Genomic DNA, 19,937 nt, shown 5'->3' with positions numbered 1-19,937 from the left:
TTATGCAGTAATGGAGAATATGTTGGAGTTTTGGAGATGCTTTGTCTTCTGAATCTCTGCTTTCCCCCTGTCTTCTTCTTCACCCACGCAAGGTTTCTCCTATGGCAAGCTGTGTGTTGGTGGATCACCGTTGTCAATGGCTACCATCCGCCCTCTCAGTGAAAATGGTCCAGGTGCGCTGTCACCGCACGGCTAATCATCTGTCGGTTCTCACTCATGCTGGAATAGGATCCATTGATCCTTTTGCGTCTGTCATTACGCCCAACCCTTGTGAGTTTGAAGCTCGTCACAGTCATTCAATCCCTGAATCCTACTCAGATTACCACAGACAAGGTTTAGATTTTTCGGATTCTCAAGAATGCTGCCAATGGATTCTAGCTTATACCACGAAGATTCTGATTAAGGAATCCAAGAGATACTCATTCAATCGAAGGTACAACGGGAGTGGTTGTCAGGCACGCGTTCATAGATTGAGAATGGTGATGAGTGTCACAGATCATCACATTCATCATATTGAAGTGCGAATGAACATCTTAGATAGAAACAAGCGTGTTTGAATAGAAAACAGAAATAATTGCATTAATTCATCGAGACATGGCAGAGCTCCTCACCCCCAACAATGAAGTTTAGAGACTCATGCCGTCAAAGAGTACGAAGTTCAGATCTAAAAATGTTATGAGATACAAAATAAATCTCTAAAAGTTGTTTTAAATACTAAACTAGTAACCTAGGTTTACAGAAAATGAGTAAACTAAGATAGATAGTGCAGAAATCCACTTCTGGGGCTCACTTGGTATGTGATGGGGCTGAGACTTGAGCTTTACACGTGCCTAGGCTGTTTCCAGAGTTAAACGCCAAGTTGTAACCTGTTTCTGGCGTTTAACTCCAACTTGTAACCTGTTTCTGGCGTTTAACGCCAGAATGCAACATGGAACTGGCATTGAACGCCAGTTTACATCATCTATTCTTGAGCAAAGTATAAACTATTATATATCACTGGAAAGCCCTAGATTTCTACTTTCCAACGCAATTGAGAGCGCGCCATTTGGACTTTTGTAGCTCCAGAAAATCCATTTCGAGTGCAGGGAGGTCAGAATCCAACAGCATCTGCAGTCCTTTTTCAGCCTGAATCAGATTTTTGCTAAGCTCCCTCAATTTCAGCCAGAAAATACTTGAAATCATAGAAAAATACACAAACTCATAGTAAAGTCCAAAAATATGAATTTTGCCTAGAAACTAATAAAAATATACTAAAAACTAACTAAAACTTGCTAAAAACTACATGAAATTACTCCCAAAAAGCGTATAAAATATCCGCTCATCACAACACCAAACTTAAACTGTTGCTTGTCCCCAAGCAACTAGACAAATAAAATAGGAGAGAAAGAAATCAAGAAGCAATAATATCTCAAAGTTTTAAGTGAAGCTCAGATTCTAATTAGATGAGCGGGACTAGTAGCTTTTTGTTTCCGAACAATTTTGGCATCTCACTTTATCCTTTGAAATCCAGAATGATTGGCGTCCATAGGAACTCAGAATTCAGATAGTATTATTGATTCTCCTAGTTTAGTATGTTGATTCTTGAACACAGCTACTTTATGAGTCTTGGTCGTGGCCCTAAGCACTTTGTTTTCCAGTATTACCACCGGATACATAAATGCCACAGACACATAACTGGGTGAACCTTTTTAGATTGTGACTTATCTTTGCTAAAGTCCCCAATTAGAGGTGTCCAAAGTTCTTAAGCACACTCTGTTTTTGCTTTGGACCTCGACTTTAACCGCTCAGTCTCAAGTTTTCACTTGACACCTTCACGCCACAAGCACATGGTTAGGGACGGCTTAGTTTAGCCGCTTAGGCCAGGATTTTATTCCTTTTAGACCCTCCTATCCATTAATGCTCAAAGCCTTGGATCCTTTTTACCCTTGCCTTTTGGTTTTAAGGGCTACTGGCTTTTTCTACTGCTCCTTCTTCTTTTTTCTCTCTCTTTTTTTTTTGCTTCAAGAATCAATTTCATGATTTTTCAGATCATCAATAACATTTCTGTTGTTCATCCTTCTTTCAGGAGCCAACAATTTTAACATTCATAAAATTCAATATAAAAAACATGCACTGTTCAGGCATTCATTCAGAAGACAAAATGCATTGCCACCACATATAGATAATTTGCATTTTCCTTATTAAGAACTCGAAAAAATATTGCCTCCTTATTCTAAAAATCTGCTATTTTATTCATGTTTGATGATGATGAGAAAAATAAATTATAGCTTAATTGGAGATAAAATCAAAATAGAGATACTAATTACTACTACTCATATATAACTTCTAAGGTAAATTTCTAATAAGAACAATTATAACAGAGTTAAGGCTGAGATTAGAACTCAACAACCTTGAGTTTGGGAGGTGGATGCCTCTTTAGTCTGTGGAGTGCTTGGCCTTTCAAGAGATAGCTTCTGGCGCTTCAGTTCCTTCAGTTCACGCCCTTGCTCTTCTTGTTCTCTAAGCAGTTTGCAGAGCATGCTGTTTTGATTTTGCTGTTCTTCCTTCAGTTGATTCACAGCTTCTTGCAACTTGGTGACAGATGCTTCTAGGCGCTCCCAGTATTCAATTTGAGGGATTTCCGGGAGGAACTCCTGTGCTCTCCTCTTAATGGGTTCGTCCTGCACTTGTTGTCCTTCCATAGACTTTTTGGTGATTGGTAGCTCAACTGGGATGTACTCATCTACTCCCATTTTTGTCCCAGCATCTTTACATAACAGAGAGACCAAGCTTGGATAAACCAATCTGGCATCTTTGGAGTTCTTGTTTGCAATTTTGTAAAGCTCACAAGCAATCAGCTGATGAACTTCCACTTCTTTTTCCAGCATAATGCAATGAATCATTATTGCTCTTCTGATAGTGACCTCAGAGCGGTTGCTAGTGGGCAGTATAGAGCGCCCAATGAAGTCCAGCCAACCTCTGGCGACTGGTTTGAGATCTCCTCTTTTGAGTTGGTTTAGGGCACCCTTTGTGTTGGTTGTCCATTTGGCTCCAGGGAGACATATGTCCTCTAGGATTTTGTCCAAGCTCAGGTTTGATCTCATCATTCTCCTATTAAAGGAGTCTGAGTCATCTTGCAGTTGAGGCAGCTTGAAGATCTCTCTTATTTTGTCAGGGTGGGTGTGAACAATCTTCTCTCTGACCAGAGTTCTATAGTCATAGAATGCGGTTCCCGCTATTCTCTGCCTGTCCGTCTGCCACAAATTTGCGTAGAATTCCTGAACCATGTTTCTTCCCACCTTTGTTTCAGGATTAGCTAGGACTTCCCAGCTCCTGTTTCGAATTTGCTCTTGAATCTTTGAATATTCATCTTCTTTTAGATCGAATTTAACTTCTGGGATCACTGACCTTAGACCCATTATTTTGTAGTAATGGTCTGAATGTTCTTTGGTTAAGAACTTTCCTTGATTCTAAAGTGGTTTTGGAATATTCTCTTTCTTTCCTCTTGAGTTGGTTTGTTTTCCCTTAGGAGCCATGATCTTAGTGGGTATTGGCTTAGTGATCATGGATAAACACACCAAACTTAGAGGTTTGCTTGTCCTCAAGCAAAAGAAAAGAAAGGAGAGGGATATAGGGAGAGCCAAGTTCGAATTGTGGAGGAGAGGGGGAGAGGCCGAACCAACATTTAAAGGGAAGGGGGTGGGTTTCGAAAATTGTTTGAAAAAAATATGATAGGAAAAGTTGTAATTTAAAATTGAAAAGATATGAAAGATATTTGAAAAAGATAGCTTTGTTTTGAAAAAGATGTTGTGAAGATTTGAAAAAGATATTGATGAGTTGAAAAAATTTTAGAAGGAAAAGAGATAGATTTGTTTTAAAAAGGATTTGAAAATAATTTGAAGAGGATTAAAAGAAAATGGTTTATAAATTAAGATACATTTGATATCTTTTGAAAAAGGATTTGAGAAATTAGGATTTATAACATGTTTATGCAAGAAATCATGAATTGAAACATGAAAAATGGAAAAAATTTGAATTGAAAACGAAATAACCTACTCCCCACAATCCTGGCGTTAAACGCCCAACTACTGCATGTTTTGGGCGTTTAACGCCCAACTGATGCTTGGTCTGGGCGTTTAACGCCCAGCTGTTGCTTCCAGCTGGCGTTAAACGCCAGAAACTCCTTTGTCACTGGGCATTTTTCTGAACGCCCAGGATGCTGTAAATCTGGCGTTAAACGCCCAGAAGCTGCTTCTTTCTGGCATTTAACGCCCAGATGGCTATCTCTACTGGCATTAAACGCCCAGTAGATGCTCCTTTTGGGCGTTTAACGCCCAATTGTGCCTCTTACTGGCATTTTCTTGCCAGTGAGCTCCTTTTTCCTGTTTTGTGCTCTGAATCCTTCTGTAACCTTGTGAACTTATGCAATTGATTCTTTACCTTATTAATATTGAACTTATATGCTTTCAAAATAAATAAAATGAAGAATAGAATAAAATAAAATAACAAAAAGAGGTTTGCTAATGGCTGGGTTGCCTCCCAGCAAGCACTTCTTTATTGTCTTTAGCTGGACCTTGCTGAGCTTTTTAATCTAGCCTCAGCCTTGAGCATTCTTGCTCAACATTGCCTTCAAGATAATGTTTGATTCTCTGTCCATTAACAATAAACTTCTTGTTAGAATCAATGTCTTGAAGCTCCACATAGTCATATGGTGACACACTTGTAATCACATATGGTCCCCTCCATCGAGATTTCAGTTTCCCGGGGAATAGCCTGAGCCTAGAGTTAAACAGCAGAACCTTCTGTCCTGGTTCAAAGACTCTAGATGACAGCTTTCTGTCATGCCATCTTTTTGCTTTCTCTTTGTAAAGCTTGGCATTTTCGAAAGCAGTGAGTCTGAATTCCTCTAGCTCATTCAGCTGGAGCAATCTTTTTTCTCCAGCTAATTTGGCATCAAAGTTCAGGAATCTGGTTACCCAGGAGGCTTTGTATTCCAGTTCCACAGGCAGATGACAGGCCTTACCATACACAAGCTAGTATAGAGAGGTCCCTATAGGAGTCTTGAATGCTGTTCTGTAAGCCCACAGAGCATCATCCAAGCTTCTTGCCCAATCCTTTCTACGGGTACTTACAGTCCATTCTAGGATTCTTTTTAGTTCTCTGTTAGAGACTTCAGCTTGCCCATTTGTCTGTGGATGATATGGAGTTGCCACTTTGTGGCTAATTCCATACCGGACCATGGCAGAGTAAAGCTGTTTGTTGCAGAAGTGAGTGCCCCATCACTGATTAGTACTCTAGGGACACCAAACCTACTGAAGATATGTTTCTAGAGGAACTTCAGCACTGTCTTAGTATCATTAGTGAGTGTGGCAATGGCTTCTACCCATTTAGATACATAGTCGACTGCAACTAGAATATAAGTGTTTGAGTATGATGGTGGGAAAGACCCCATGAAGTCAATACCCCATACATCAAACAACTCTATCTCCAAGATTCCTTGTTGAGGCATGGCATAACCATGAGGCAGATTACCAGCTCTGTGGCAACTGTCATAGTTACGTACAAACTCTCAGGAATCTCTATAGAGGGTAGGCAAGTAGAAGCCACATTGGAGGACCTTGGTGGCTGTTCGCTCACCTCCGAAATGTCCTCCATATTGTGACCCATGGTAATGCCATAAGATCTTCTGTGCTTCTTCTCTAGGCACACACTTTCTGATTATTCCGTTTGCACATCTCTTAAAGAGATATGGTTCATCCCACAAGTAGTACTTTGCATCAGTAATTAATTTTTTCTTTTGTTGCCTGCTGTACTCCTTGGGTATGAACCTTGCAGCTTTATAGTTTGCAATGTCTGCAAACCATGGTGTTTCCTGAATGGCAAACAAATGCTCATCCGGAAAGGTTTCAGAGATCTCAATAGAGGGGAAGAATGCCCCTTCTACTGGTTCTATTCGGGACAGGTGATCAGCCACTTGGTTTTTCGTCCCTTTTCTGTCTCTTATTTCTATATCAAACTCTTGCAAAAGCAACACCCATCTTATGAGCCTGGGTTTTGAATCCTGCTTTGTAAGTAGATATTTAAGAGCAGCATGGTCAGTGTACACAATCACTTTTGATCCTACTAAGTATGATCTAAACTTGTCAATGGCATAAACCACTGCAAGCAATTCTTTTTTTGTGGTTGTGTAATTTTTCTGGGCGTCATTTAAAACACGGCTAGCATAATAAATGACATGCAGAAGCTTGTCATGCTTCTGCCCCAATACTGCACCAATGGCATGATCACTGGCATCACACATCAATTCGAATGGCAATGTCCAGTCTGGTGCAGAAATAACTGGTGCTGTAACCAGCTTAGCTTTCAGAGTTTCAAACGCCTACAGACACTCTGTGTCAAACACAAATAGTGTGTCAGCAGCTAGCAGATTGCTCAGAGGTTTTGCAATTTTTGAAAAATCCTTTATAAACCTCCTGTAGAATCCTGCATGCCCCAGAAAACTTCTGATTGCCTTAACATTGGCAGGTGGTGGTAATTTTTCAATTACTTCCACTTTAGCTTGATCCACCTCTATCCCCTTGTTTGAAATTTTTTGCCCAAGGACAATCCCTTTAGTCACCATAAAGTGATATTTTTCACAGTTTAAAACCAGGTTAGTCTCTTGGCATCTTTTCAGAACTAGTGCCAGGTGGTGAAGACAGGAGCTAAATGAGTCTCCATATACTGAGAAGTTATCCATGAAGACTTCCAAAAATTTTTCCACTATATCAGAGAAAATAGAGAGCATGCATCTCTAAAAGGTTGCAGGTGCATTACACAGCCCAAATGGCATCCTTCTATAGGCAAATACTCCAGATGGACATGTAAATGAAGTTTTCTCTTGATCCTGGGGATCTACTGTAATTTGGTTGTACCCTGAATAGCCATCCAAAAAGCAGTAATAATCATGACCTGCTAGTCTCTCTAGCATCTGGTCTATGAATGGTAAAGGAAAATGATCCTTTTTGGTGGCTGTATTGAGCCTTCTATAGTCAATACACATGTGCCACCCTGTAACTGTTCTTGTAGGAACCAGTTCATTTTTTTCATTATGAACCACTGTCATGCCTCCCTTTTCGGGGACAACTTAGACAGGGCTCACCCAGAGGCTATCAGAAATAGGATAAATAATCCTAGTCTCCAGTAACTTGGTGACCTCTTTCTGCACCACTTCCTTCATGGCTGGATTTAGCCGCCTCTGTGGTTGAACCACTGGCTTAGCATCATCCTCCAATAGGATCTTGTGCATGCATCTAGCTGGGCTTATGCCCTTAAGGTCACTTATGGACCACCCAAGAGCTGTCTTGTGTGTCCTTAGCACTTGAAGTAGTGCTTCCTCTTCCTGTGGATTCAAAGCAGAGCTTATGATTACTGGAAAAGTGTCACTTTCTCCCAGAAATGCATATTTCAGGGATGGTGGTAATGGTTTGAGCTCTGGTTTATGAGGTTTTTCCTCTTCCTGAGGAAGTTTCAGGGGCTCTTTCAATTCCTCTGAATCCTCCAGATCAGGCTGAACATCTTTAAAGATGTCTTCCAGCTCTGATTCGAGACTCTCAGCCATGTTGATCTCCTTTACTAAAGAGTCAATAAGATCAACTTTCATGCAGTCTTTTGGTGTGTCTGGATGCTGCATGGCTTTGACAGCATTCAACTTAAACTCATCCTCATTGACTCTCAGGGTTACTTCCCCCTTTTGGAACTCAATGAGAGTTCGTCCAGTTGCTAGGAAAGGTCTTCCTAGAATGAGAGTAGCACTCTTGTGCTCCTCTATTTCCAACACTACAAAGTCAGTGGGGAAGGCGAATGGCCCAACCCTGACAATCGTGTCTTCAATCACGCCTGATGGGTATTTAATGGAGCCATCAGCAAGTTGGAGACATATCCGGGTTGGTTTGACTTCTTCAGTTAAACCAAGCTTTCTGATAGTGGATGCAGGTATTAGATTGATACTTGCCCCAAGATCACATAAAGCTGTCTTGGTGCAATTACCCTCTAATGTGCATGGTATCATGAAGCTCCCGGGATCTTTAAGCTTTTCTGGAAAGCTTTTCAGAATGACTGCACTATATTCTTCAGTGAGGAGAACTCTTTCAGTTTCTCTCCAATCCTTCTTATGACTCAAGATCTCTTTCATGTTGGCATAAGAAGGTATTTGCTTAAGTGCCTCTGCAAACAGAATCTTTATTTCAAGAGTCCTGAGATAGTCTGCAAAGCGAGCAAATTGCCTATCCTGCTCCTCTTGGCGGAGTTTTTTGAGGATAAGGCATTTTAGCTTTGTATTCTTTAACCTTGGTTGCTGCAGGTTTATTTCCTACAGAGGTGGTTGGAGAAGCCTTTTTAGAGGGGTTGTTATCAGCACTTGTGTGTGTCTAATCCCTTACTGGCATTTGAATGCCAGGGGTGGAAGCTGGATTGGCGTTGGACGCCAACTCCTTACCTGTTCCTGGTGTTTGAACGCCAGAACTGAGCTTCCTTTGGGCGTTTAACGCCAACTCCTTACTTGTTTCTGGCGTTTGAGCACCAGAATCATTCCTCTCTGAGCTCTTACTGTCCTCAGAGGGATTTTGGATGATATTTTGCTCATCCTCTGTCAGTTGTTCTTTCCTTGGCTTTCTACTGCTCTGAAGCGAGGTATTTAATGTTTTCCCACTTCTTAATTGAACTGCCTGGCATTCTTCTATTATATGCTTTGATAACTGCTGTTTTGTCTGATTCAATTGTGCCTCCATATTTTTATTAGCATTTTTAGTGTCTTGTAGCATCTCCTTGAATTCTGCTAGCTGTTTTGTTAGAAAGCACAATTGTTGATTGAGTTCAGCAACTTGTTCTGGAGGACTAAGTTCAGTAGATACTGCTTTGGCTTCTTCTTTTATGGAGGACCCATTACTTATATACAGATGCTGGTTTCTGGCAACTATATCAATAAGCTCTTGAGCCTCTTCAATAGTTTTCCTCATGTGTATAGATCCACCAGCTGAGTGGTCTAGGGACATCTGAGCTCTTTCTGTAAGCCCATAGTAGAAGATGTCTAACTGCACCCACTCTGAAAACATTTCAGAGGGCCATTTTCTTAGCATCCCTCTGTACCTTTCCCAGGCATTATAAAGGGATTCATCATCCTCTTGTTTAAAGCCTTGGATATCCAGCCTTAGATGTGTCATCCTTTTTGGAGGAAAATATTGATTCAGGAATTTGTCTGATAACTGTTTCCATGTCCTTATGCTTGCTGTGGGTTGGTTATTTAACCACCTTTTAGCTTGATCTTTTACAGCAAACGGAAACAGTAACAGTCTGTATACATCCTGATCTACCTCCTTGTCACGTACTGTGTCAGCAATTTGCAAGAATTGTGCCAGAAACTCAGTAGGTTCTTCCTGTGGAAGACCGGAATACTGGCAGTTTTGCTGCACCATGACAATGAGCTGAGGATTTAGCTCAAAACTACCTGCTTTGATGGAGGGTATATAGATACTACTCCTATATGCAGCAGTAGTGGGGTTAGCATATGACCCCAGAGTCCTTCTGGACTGTTCATTTCCACTTAGATCCATGACGGAGAAAGGGAGATGAAGTGAATTGCAAGTAAAATATATTTTTATTTTTTTATTTTATTTTTTTTGTTTTATTTAATTAAAAATAACCGAAAAAATGAAATAAAATAAAGTAAAATAATTAAAAAATAAAATATAGATTTCAAAAATTAAAAGAAAAAGAAAATAAAAATAAATTTGAATGTTGAATTGACTAATTAATTGAAAAGATTTGAAAATTTTTGAATATGATTTTTGAATAAGATTTTGAATTTTGAAAAGATTTGATTTTTAAAATAAAAATCTGAATTTTTAAAGGTAATTTTCGAAAAATCAGTTAAAATAAAGGGAAAAGATATTTTTGAATTCAATGAGGAAAGAGAAAAACAATAAAAAGACACAAAACTTAAAATTTTTAGATCCAATGCTCCTTATTTTCGAAAATTTTGGAGGGGAAACACCAAGGAACACCAAACTTAAAAATTTTAAGATCAAAATACAAAGAAGACTCAAGAACACCTTGAAGACTCACAAGAACAACAAGAATAAGATTCAAAGATTCAAGAACATAAAAGGGAACACCAAACTTAAAACTTTTAGAAAACTAAGAATAACTTTTCGAAAATTAACGAAAAATAACAAGAGAATACCAAACTTAAAAGTTTGGCACCAGATTTAATTAAAGAAAAATTATTTTTGAAAAAGTTTTAAAAGGAAATTTCCTAATTACCAGGAACATAAACACTACGCTCTAGCCAATTGAGTTATAAATTTAAAGTGTTTTAATAAGGTATTTAATGTATAAATTTTTTTTTTTGAAAACTGATATTTTGAAAAAGCACAAGAAAAACAAGAAAAATCACAAGACAAGGAAAACTAAATATCAAACAAGTAAAATAAACAAGAACAACTTGAAGATTAAGAAAGAACAATGAATATAAATTCAAAAATTTAAAAGAAAATAAAAACATGCAATTGACATCAAACTTAAAATATGAAACTAAACTCAAACAGGAAAACTCAATTATTAGTTTGTAAAAATTTTCGAAAAAAATTAAAAAGAGAAAATAAGAATTTAAAAAAATTCAACCAAAAACAATGACAGAAGACTCTAAACCAAAAAAGAAAAATTTTTCCAAATCTAAGCAACAAAATAAACCGTCAGTTGTCCAAACTCAAAAAATCCCCGGCAATGGCGCCAAAAACGTGGTGCACGAAATTGTGATTCACACTTTTCACAACTCCGCACAACTAACCAGCAAGTGCACTGGGTCGTCCAAGTAATACCTTACGTGAGTAAGGGTCGATCCCACGGAGATTGTTGGCTTGAAGCAATCTATGGTTACCTTGTAAATCTTAGTCAGGAGATTAATTATGATTATCAATTTGAATTGCGAAAAATAAAAGAGCATGAAATAAATACTTGTGATGCAGTAATGGAGAATATGTTGGAGTTTTGGAGATGCTTTGTCTTCTAAATCTCTGCTTTCCCCCTGTCTTCTTCTTCACGCACGCAAGGTTCCTCCTATGGCAAGCTGTGTGTTGGTGGATCACCGTTGTCAATGGCTACCATCCGTCCTCTCAGTGAAAATGGTCCAGGTGCACTATCACCGCACGGCTAATCATCTGTCGGTTCTCACTCATGCTGGAATAGGATCCATTGATCCTTTTGCGTCTATCACTATGCCCAACCCTTGTGAGTTTGAAGCTCGTCACAGTCATTCAATTCCTGAATCCTACTCGAAATACCACAGACAAGGTTTAGACTTTCCGGATTCTCAAGAATGCTGCCAATGGATTCTAGCTTATATCACGAAGATTCTGATTAAGGGATCCAAGAGATACTCATTCAATCGAAGGTAGAACGGGAGCGGTTATCAGGAACGCGTTCATAGATTGAGAATGGTGATGAGTGTCACGGATCATCACATTCATCATATTGAAGTGCGAATGAACATCTTAGATAGAAACAAGCGTGTTTGAATAGAAAACAGAAATAATTGCATTAATTCATCGAGACACAGCAGAGCTCCTCACCCCCAACAATGGAGTTTAGAGACTCATGCTATCAAAGAGTACAAAGTTCAGATCTAAAAATGTTATGAGATACAAAATAAATCTCTAAAAGTTGTTTTAAATACTAAACTAGTAACCTAGGTTTACAGAAAATGAGTAAACTAAGATAGATAGTGCAGAAATCCACTTCTGGGGCCCACTTGGTGTGTGCAGGGGCTGATACTTGAGCTTTACACGTGCCTAGGCTGTTTCCAGAGTTAAACACCAGGTTGTAACCTGTTTCTGGCGTTTAACTCCAACTTGTAACCTGTTTTTGGCGTTTAACGCCAGAATGCAACATGGAACTGGCGTTGAACGCCAGTTTACGTCATTTATCCTTGAGCAAAGTATGGACTATTATATATTGCTGGAAATCCCTGGATGTCTACTTTCCAACGCAATTAAGAGCACGCCATTTGGACTTCTGTAGCTCCACAAAATCCATTTCGAGTGCAGGGAGGTTAGAATCCAACAGCATCTGCAGTCTTTTTTCAGCCTGAATCAAATTTTTGCTCAGCTCCCTCAATTTCAGCTAAAAAATACCTGAAATCACAGAAAAACACACAAACTCATAGTAAAGTCCAGAAATATGAATTTTACCTAGAAACTAATAAAAATATACTAAAAATTAACTAAAACATGCTAAAAACTACATGAAATTACCCCCAAAAAGCGTATAAAATATCCCCTCATCAGTTCCTCAAAAATCATTCAAGCAAGTTTGAAAAGAAATTTTCTCAATCAATTCAATAGAATGCCCTTGAAACAAAATTCTTGGAAAGTTTGTTGTTTTCACCAAAATTATTTTCTATATGTATGTATGATGTGATGGATGCAATTTCAAAAACTTCCCTAGTTATATTCCTAATTTTCAACATCCAAAAATTAACATGAACAATTAGGACAAAATTGAACTAGGTGCTATATGACAAACGAATTTTTGCTAGTTAAGAATTCACAATAAATTCTCGTTGCAAGTATAGTTTCTAAGCTAACAAGAATCATTTCATACAAAAATTTGGTTGTCACTTAAGCAAACCCAATAAAAATAAACCGAAGTATTTAAACATCGGGTCATCTCTAAAAAAATTGCAGGGAAGTGTGTTATTATTGGTTATGGGTTTTTCTGAGAATTTTTAGAGTTGGAGAATGGGAAAATAAATGATTATAAATTAAAGCAATGAAAATAAACAAGAGGTTTTATGTAATTAAATTAAAAATCCTTGGCTAGGAGAAGATTAATCGGAAGTTCTATCCTTGTTAGATTTCCTAAGATTAATAGTAATAGGTTGTTGTTTCTACTTAGTTATCCTTTACTAAATAAAGGAAAGTCAACTTGGGAGCCAACTTCTATTCACAAGTCCTAATCCTCTCCCTTGGGAAGGATTAGTGTTAGTAGCCAGAGAGCTCATCACAAATTAACTCTTAAGTCTTCCAACTCAAGGGTCTCCAAATATTAATCTCCTCCAAAGCCAAGTTGGAGAGAAATCTAAATTAAGTTGAAAGCATCAATAACATAAAATTGAAGAAAGCAATCATAAATCTGAAATACCTCAATTTTCATTAAATAGAAAATTAAATCTAACATGGAGTTCATAAACTAAATTGAAAAAAAAAGAGAATCAACAAGAGGAATAAATAAACTAGAATGCTAGAACAATTAAAAGTAGAAGAGAAACTAAATTAAAGGAACATTGAACCTGGAATTGAGAAGAAAGAAACCTAAAACTAAGAAAAATCCTATAACCTAGAGAGAGGAGAGAGCCTCTCTCTCTAGAAACTACATCTAAAACCTCAAATTATGTGAATGAAAGTTGTATGAATGAATGAATGAATTCCTCCAGTCTGTAGCCTCTAATCTGTGTTTTCTGGGCTGAAAATTGGGTAAAAAATAGCCCAGAAATCACCCCCAGCAATTTCTGATACGTGCAACACGTCGCTCTGTCACGCGTACGTGTCGTCCACGCGTACGCGTAGATTGAACTTTCGCCAGGTCACGCGTATGCGTGATCCATGCATGCGTGTCACCTAGCAGCATGGAAACTATGGCAAATTATATATCATTTTGAAGCCCCGGATGTTAGCTTTCCAACGCAACTAGAACCGCCTCATTTGAATCTTCGTAGCTCAAGTTATGGTCGATTTAGTATGAAGAGGTCAAGTTGGACAGCTCAGCAATTCCTTCAATTTCTTGTATTCCTTCCACTTTTGCATGCTTCCTTTCTATCCTCTAAGACATTCCTGTCCTATAAACCTTGAAAACACTTAACACACATATCAAGGCATCAAATGGTAATAAGAGAGGATTAAACATAGCAAAATTAAGGCCAAAGAAGCATGTTTTCAATCATAGCACAAAATCAGGAAGAAAAATGTAAAACATGCGATTTCTATGAATAAGTGTGAGAATAGTGGGTAAAATCCACTCAATGAAGTACAAAATGTACCACGACATAGTGGTGCATAAAATCTCCCCACACTTAAACATTAGCATGTCCTCATGCTAAACTCAAGAGAAGCTATAAGAGTGAAGAGGGATGGTAGAAAGTATGAGATGCAACCTTTAAATGCGACTATATGCTAAGATATTTTTATCTACTTGGTTAAAAGTAAATAAGCCCTTCAAGACAAACATAAATCAGATTTCACTAATTCAAATTATACAATAAGAGACAAGTAAACTTGTAAGAAGATAGCTCATGAAAGCAGGGAACATAGAATCAAGCATTAAACCCTCACAGGAAGTGTATATGCACTATAAGCTCTCAAGTGTCTACGGTCAATCACTCTACTTTTCTCTAATCATGCTTTCTAAAATTTTGTTCTTCATCTAACCAATCAACAAAATTTAGTATACCAATGCAAACATCATGAGGTCTTTTCAGGGTTGTAATGGAGCTAAGGTAAGGGTGAGGATACATGTATGGCCAAGTGAGCAATAATATGAATCTTTGACTAACCTAAGCTCTCACCTAACACACACACACACTCTATGTAACTCTTAGAATCATGCCTAGCTATCCATAATTCCCACTTTTGTATCACATACTCATGTACGAAATTTTTCTTTAATTTTATCACATATGCAATGATCTTTTATTAAACTTACATTGGGATAATTTTGTCCCCTTATTTATTTATTTATTTATTTATTTATTTATTTATTTATTTATTTATTTATTTATTTGAATATTTTTTTATTTTTTTCTCTTTTTTTAAATAAAAATATAAAAGTAAGTATAACATATCAATGCACATGGATCTTTAATTTTTCTGGTCTCACATGAGTAGGTACCTAAATTCCCAATATTTTGTCAATGAAATACTGTACACTTTTATCAACCCAAGTTCCCACAGTTTCCCACACTTAATTGATACACAATCTCTAACTTAAGCTAACCAAAGATTCACTTGAGGTAATTAATTATTTTTCACTTAAGGCTAGTGATGTGGTAAAATATAGAACAAACGGGAATTAAAAGGCTCAAGGTGGCAAACAAAGATAATTCAAAAGGTAGGCTATTTGGGATAAGTGAGCTAATAACAAATGATGGCCTCAATCATATGCAAGCATGTAAATACACTAAACAATGGACATATAGAGTGGAACAAAATATAGATTACAATCACAGAGAAGGAAACACACAAGAATAAAATATTATGGTTAAATAATGTAACCAACGTAATTAAGCTCAAATCTTACAAGTTGTGTGTTTTTAGCTATAATTCATGTTCCAAATCACAATCTTCAAACAAGTTTAACAAAAATTTTAATTTAAATTAGTGAAAAGCTATAAAATAGGGTCTTGAAAAGAAACTCATTACTTTAATCAAGTAGTGGTAAAATATGCACAAAATTAAACAAACATGCAATCAAACATGTAAATGCAACAACTAATTTAACAAGAAAAATTAAATATTGGTGTTGAAATAGGAAATAACTGACCCACGGGAGTCGGTATCGACCTCCCCACACTTAAAGATTGCACCATCCTCGGTGCATGCTAAGATGTGCAAGTGGACGGGTCGCTCCAACTGATGCTTTTTTCCAAGGATTGTGCAGATGGACTTGTTTGTCTCCCCCATTTAGAAGCCTTCCCTTTCCCTTCTTTGGTGGCCATCCTGAAAGAAGAGGAAAAGAAGAAAAGTAACCCAGAAATAAAGATAATAAAACAAATAAAGTATGGGTGGGTTAATGCCAAATAATAAGGGTCTCAATTACATGGTAGCTACAACATGCAAGTGAGAAAATAGTAGAAGCAAATGGCATATCAATAGTGCAAAAGTTGCAACAATGGGGGAGAGAGTGTGGGTAATGCAAGATAGTGTAAGTTCATGTCAATGCAAGAGAATATAAGTATCGTAAAGGAGTAGCATTGACTTATGAAGAATAATACCCAATCAGAATAAAACAAGTCATGAAGCACCAGAATAATTCAAGAAAAGATGCAACAGTTGAATAAGAAAATTTAACACCAATGGAAAAATAAAAACATGCACAAAATAAAAATACAATGAATGAAAGTATGCAAATAAATTAAGTAAAGGAGAATGAAAGTGAAGAAGGATGAGAAGTTAAAGAGATGAAGAAGAAGAAGAAAGTAAGAAAGGGGGAAGAAAGAAAGAGAAAAGAGAGAAAAAATGAGAAGGGAATGAAAAAAAAACGGGACGCAACGTGCGCTCGGGCATCACGCGTACGCGTGGGTGGTCTTAAAGTGAAATGACACACACGCATCAAGGACGCGTACGCGTGGGGTGATTTTGTGCCTCTAGCATAGTGCCAGCCCCAGTCCATCACAACTCTCTGTTCAGCATGCTTTTACGCCGATTTTCGTGCCCACGCGTACGCGTCGCTGACGCTTACGCGTGAGTTGAACTTTTTGTAGGGGACGCGTACGCATGAAGCACGCGTACACGTGGGGTGGCTTGTGCGCCGCGCACCCCTCCCACACGTCTCTCGCGCAACTCTCTGTTCAGTTGCGCACACACACGACGCGTGCGCGTCATAGACGCTTGCGCGTCGATCCACCATTTTTTTATGCAGGATGCAAAATGCAGAATGCAGATAATTATGCAGAAATCATGAATGAACACTAAGAAGAATAGAATAAAATAAAACTAAGAATAAAACAAAACAAAATAAAACTAAGACTGAAAAAGAATGATCATACCATGGTGGGTTATCTCCCACCTAGCACTTTTAGTTAAAGTCCTTAAGTTGGACATTTGGTGAGTCCCTTGTTATAGTGGCTTGTGCTTGAACTCATCTAGGAATCCCCACCAATGTTTTTACTTCCAATAGCCTCCGGGGTCCCAAACTAGGTGCAGAAAGCCTTCAAGCAAGTTAAAGTAAGTGACAAGGCCCCAAGAGTGTTGATTGTTGGAATGAATTCCGGGGTCCCAAACCATGCTTTGGCACCCGTCTTCTTGTTGATCATCATTTTTCCACTTGGGTGGTGAGCAATTGGAATTCTCATTGAGACATCCAAATAGCTTCCTAGACCCATTCAATTGAGAATTATACTAACCCTTGTACTTCAATTTAGAGCATGCAACCATATTGTATCTTGCATGACAACTCCTACCACAAACTATCTCCCTTGTGCTCTTAAAGCCACAAAGAGCTCTAAGTTGACCATCTGTCTCAAGTAAACCATATTCAAGTGGAATGAGAAAGCTAAGGGATATGAATTTTACCCACTTGAATGTTGTATTGGATGGTAATGGCCTTGGGAGAGGTGTTTCCAATGGTCTTGCAAGCTCCACTCCCTTGTATTCTTCTGTGAATTCTTCCACTTCCTTGCAAACCTCTTCAACTACAACTGCGTCTTGATCAAAATCTTCTACTTCTTCCCCATCACTCGAGTCATAAGTTGGAGGTTGAGAAAAGTCTACCTCCGCATCATCTTCATATTCACTTGGGGGAGGTTCTTCAAGCTCAAGGGGTTCAATTGTGGATGCAAGTTCATCACTAGGAGAGCTTGGTTCATGATCCTCATCACCAAGGGAACTCGCTTCGTGATCCATCCCATCCAAGTCTTCATAGGGAATATACCCTGGAGGTTGTGCACTAGCCTCCTTGACATCAATTTCAATCTTCTTGGAGGAATACTCTACAACTCTAGATTCCCATGGAGGTTCAACATCTCCTAAGTCTTCAACCACTTCTTCCTCTTCAACTATTATGGCTTCTTCCACTTGTTCCAATACAAAGTCATGTTCCTCATTGTCCACCGGAGTTTCTAGTGTCTCCTTCAAGCTAGGCTCTTCTGTTGATTCTCCACATGCAGCCATGGGAGCGTCTTGAGTGTCCAAATGTTGGGAAGCTAATCGATTTATTACCTCAATCAAGGCATTCATGAGTTCTAGTACTTCCCTTTCCATCTTTCTTTGTCCTTGAAGAAGAATACTTAAAGTGTCATTCATTGGAAATTGTGGTGGGTATGAGGGTTCATTATTTGGGAGGAAAGGTTCATGATATGAGGATGGTTCATCATATTCAGGATGTGGTGGTTCAACACTCTCCATCTGTTCCACTTGTTGCCCAACACACTTCAATCCTTGGTCTTCAAGTTGAGATTCTTTAGCCACGTGAGCTTCGGGTGCTATTCGGCCCACCATTTGGTCCAATTGATGAAGGGTTGCATGAAACCGATCTACTATTTCTTTGAGACGATCCTTTTGATTCTTGTTCCGCTCGGATAGCATAATTAGGATCATATGACTCTTGAATTGATGGATATAGACAGGGTGTCTATGAAGGTGGTGGTACTTGGGAGTAATTGGATTGGAATTGGGGTGGTTCTATGTATGGTTCATATGGCTCATAGGGTGGTTGATATGGTGGATATGGGTCAGGATCATATGAGGGTGTTTGGTAGTAGGGGGCTTGTGAGTATGGTGGTTCAAAACGATGTTGAGGAGGGGATTCATAGGTATATGGTGGGGCTTGTTGGTAACTACAAGGGGGTCCATCGTATCCATCATCTTGGTACGCACCTCGGAATGGCTCTTGACCATAGTAATTTGGTGGAGGTTGTTGATTGTCACGAAAGGGTCCACCATAACTATTGTCTTGGGATGCATCGTAGAATGGTCATTTCCCATGGCAGCTTGGAGGAGGTTATTGCCGAAAGGGTTGATCAAATCCTCGTGGCTCCTCCCATCTTTGATTATTCTGACCTTGATGCATGTTCTCATTATAGCATCTATTCACTACAACATAATTGGAACCAAACTCATAGCGAAATGGGTGAGAATTCATAGTAGTAAGAGAAAAAAAACTAATTAAAAATTAATGAAAATAAACTCCTAAAACTAAAAACACTAACAGAGAAACGAAAAGCAAAATTATTTACAATAACCAATAATAAGGCACACGTTTGCAATTCCCCGGTAACGGCGCCATTTTGACGAACAGATTTTTGCTAGTTAAGAATTCACAATAAATTCTCGTTGCAAGTATAGTTTCTGAGCTAACAAGAATCCTTTCATACAAAAATTTGGTTGTTACTTAAGCAAACCCAATAAAAATAAACCGAAGTATTTAAACCTCGGATCGTCTCTCAAGAAATTGCAGGGAAGTGTGTTATTATTGGTTATGGGTTTTTCTGAGAATTTTTAGAGTTGGAGAATGGGAAAATAAATGATTATAAATTAAAGCAATGAAAATAAACAAGAGGTTTTATGTAATTAAATTAAAAAGCCTTGGCTAGGAGAAGATTAATCGGATGTTCTATCCTTGTTGGATTTTCCATGATTAACAGTAATAGGTTGTTATTTCTACTTAGTTATCCTTTACTAAATAAAAGAAAGTCAAGTTGGGAGCCAACTTCTATTCACAAGTCCTAATCCTCTCTCTTGGGAAGGATTAGTGTTAGTGGCCAGAGAGCCAATCACAAATTAACTCTTGAGTCTTCCAACTCAAAGGTCTCCAAATATTAATCAACTCCAAAACCAAGTTGGAGAGAAATTTAAATTAAGTTGAAAGCATCAATAACATAAATTGAAGAAAGCAATCATAAATCTGAAATACCTCAATTTGTATTAAATAGAAAATCAAATCTAACATGGAGTTTATAAACCAAATTGGAAAAATAAGAGAATCAACAAGAGAAATAAATAAACTAGAATGCTAGAACAATTAAAAGTAGAAGAGAAACTAAATTAAAGGAACATTTAACCTGGAATTGAGAAGAAATAAACTAAAACTAAGAAAAATCCTAAAACCTAGAGAGAGGAGAGAGCCTCTCTCTCTAGAAACTACATCTAAAACCTCAAATTATGTGAATGAAAGTTGTATGAATGAAGGAATGGATTCCCCCACTCTGTAGC

Source organism: Arachis ipaensis, chromosome B4 (assembly GCF_059453495.1).
Source record: "Arachis ipaensis isolate K30076 ecotype BB chromosome B4, ASM5945349v1, whole genome shotgun sequence".
NCBI lineage: Eukaryota > Viridiplantae > Streptophyta > Magnoliopsida > Fabales > Fabaceae > Arachis > Arachis ipaensis.
The sequence above is the reverse complement of the archived record's forward strand: the minus strand, read 5'-3'. Positions refer to the sequence as shown.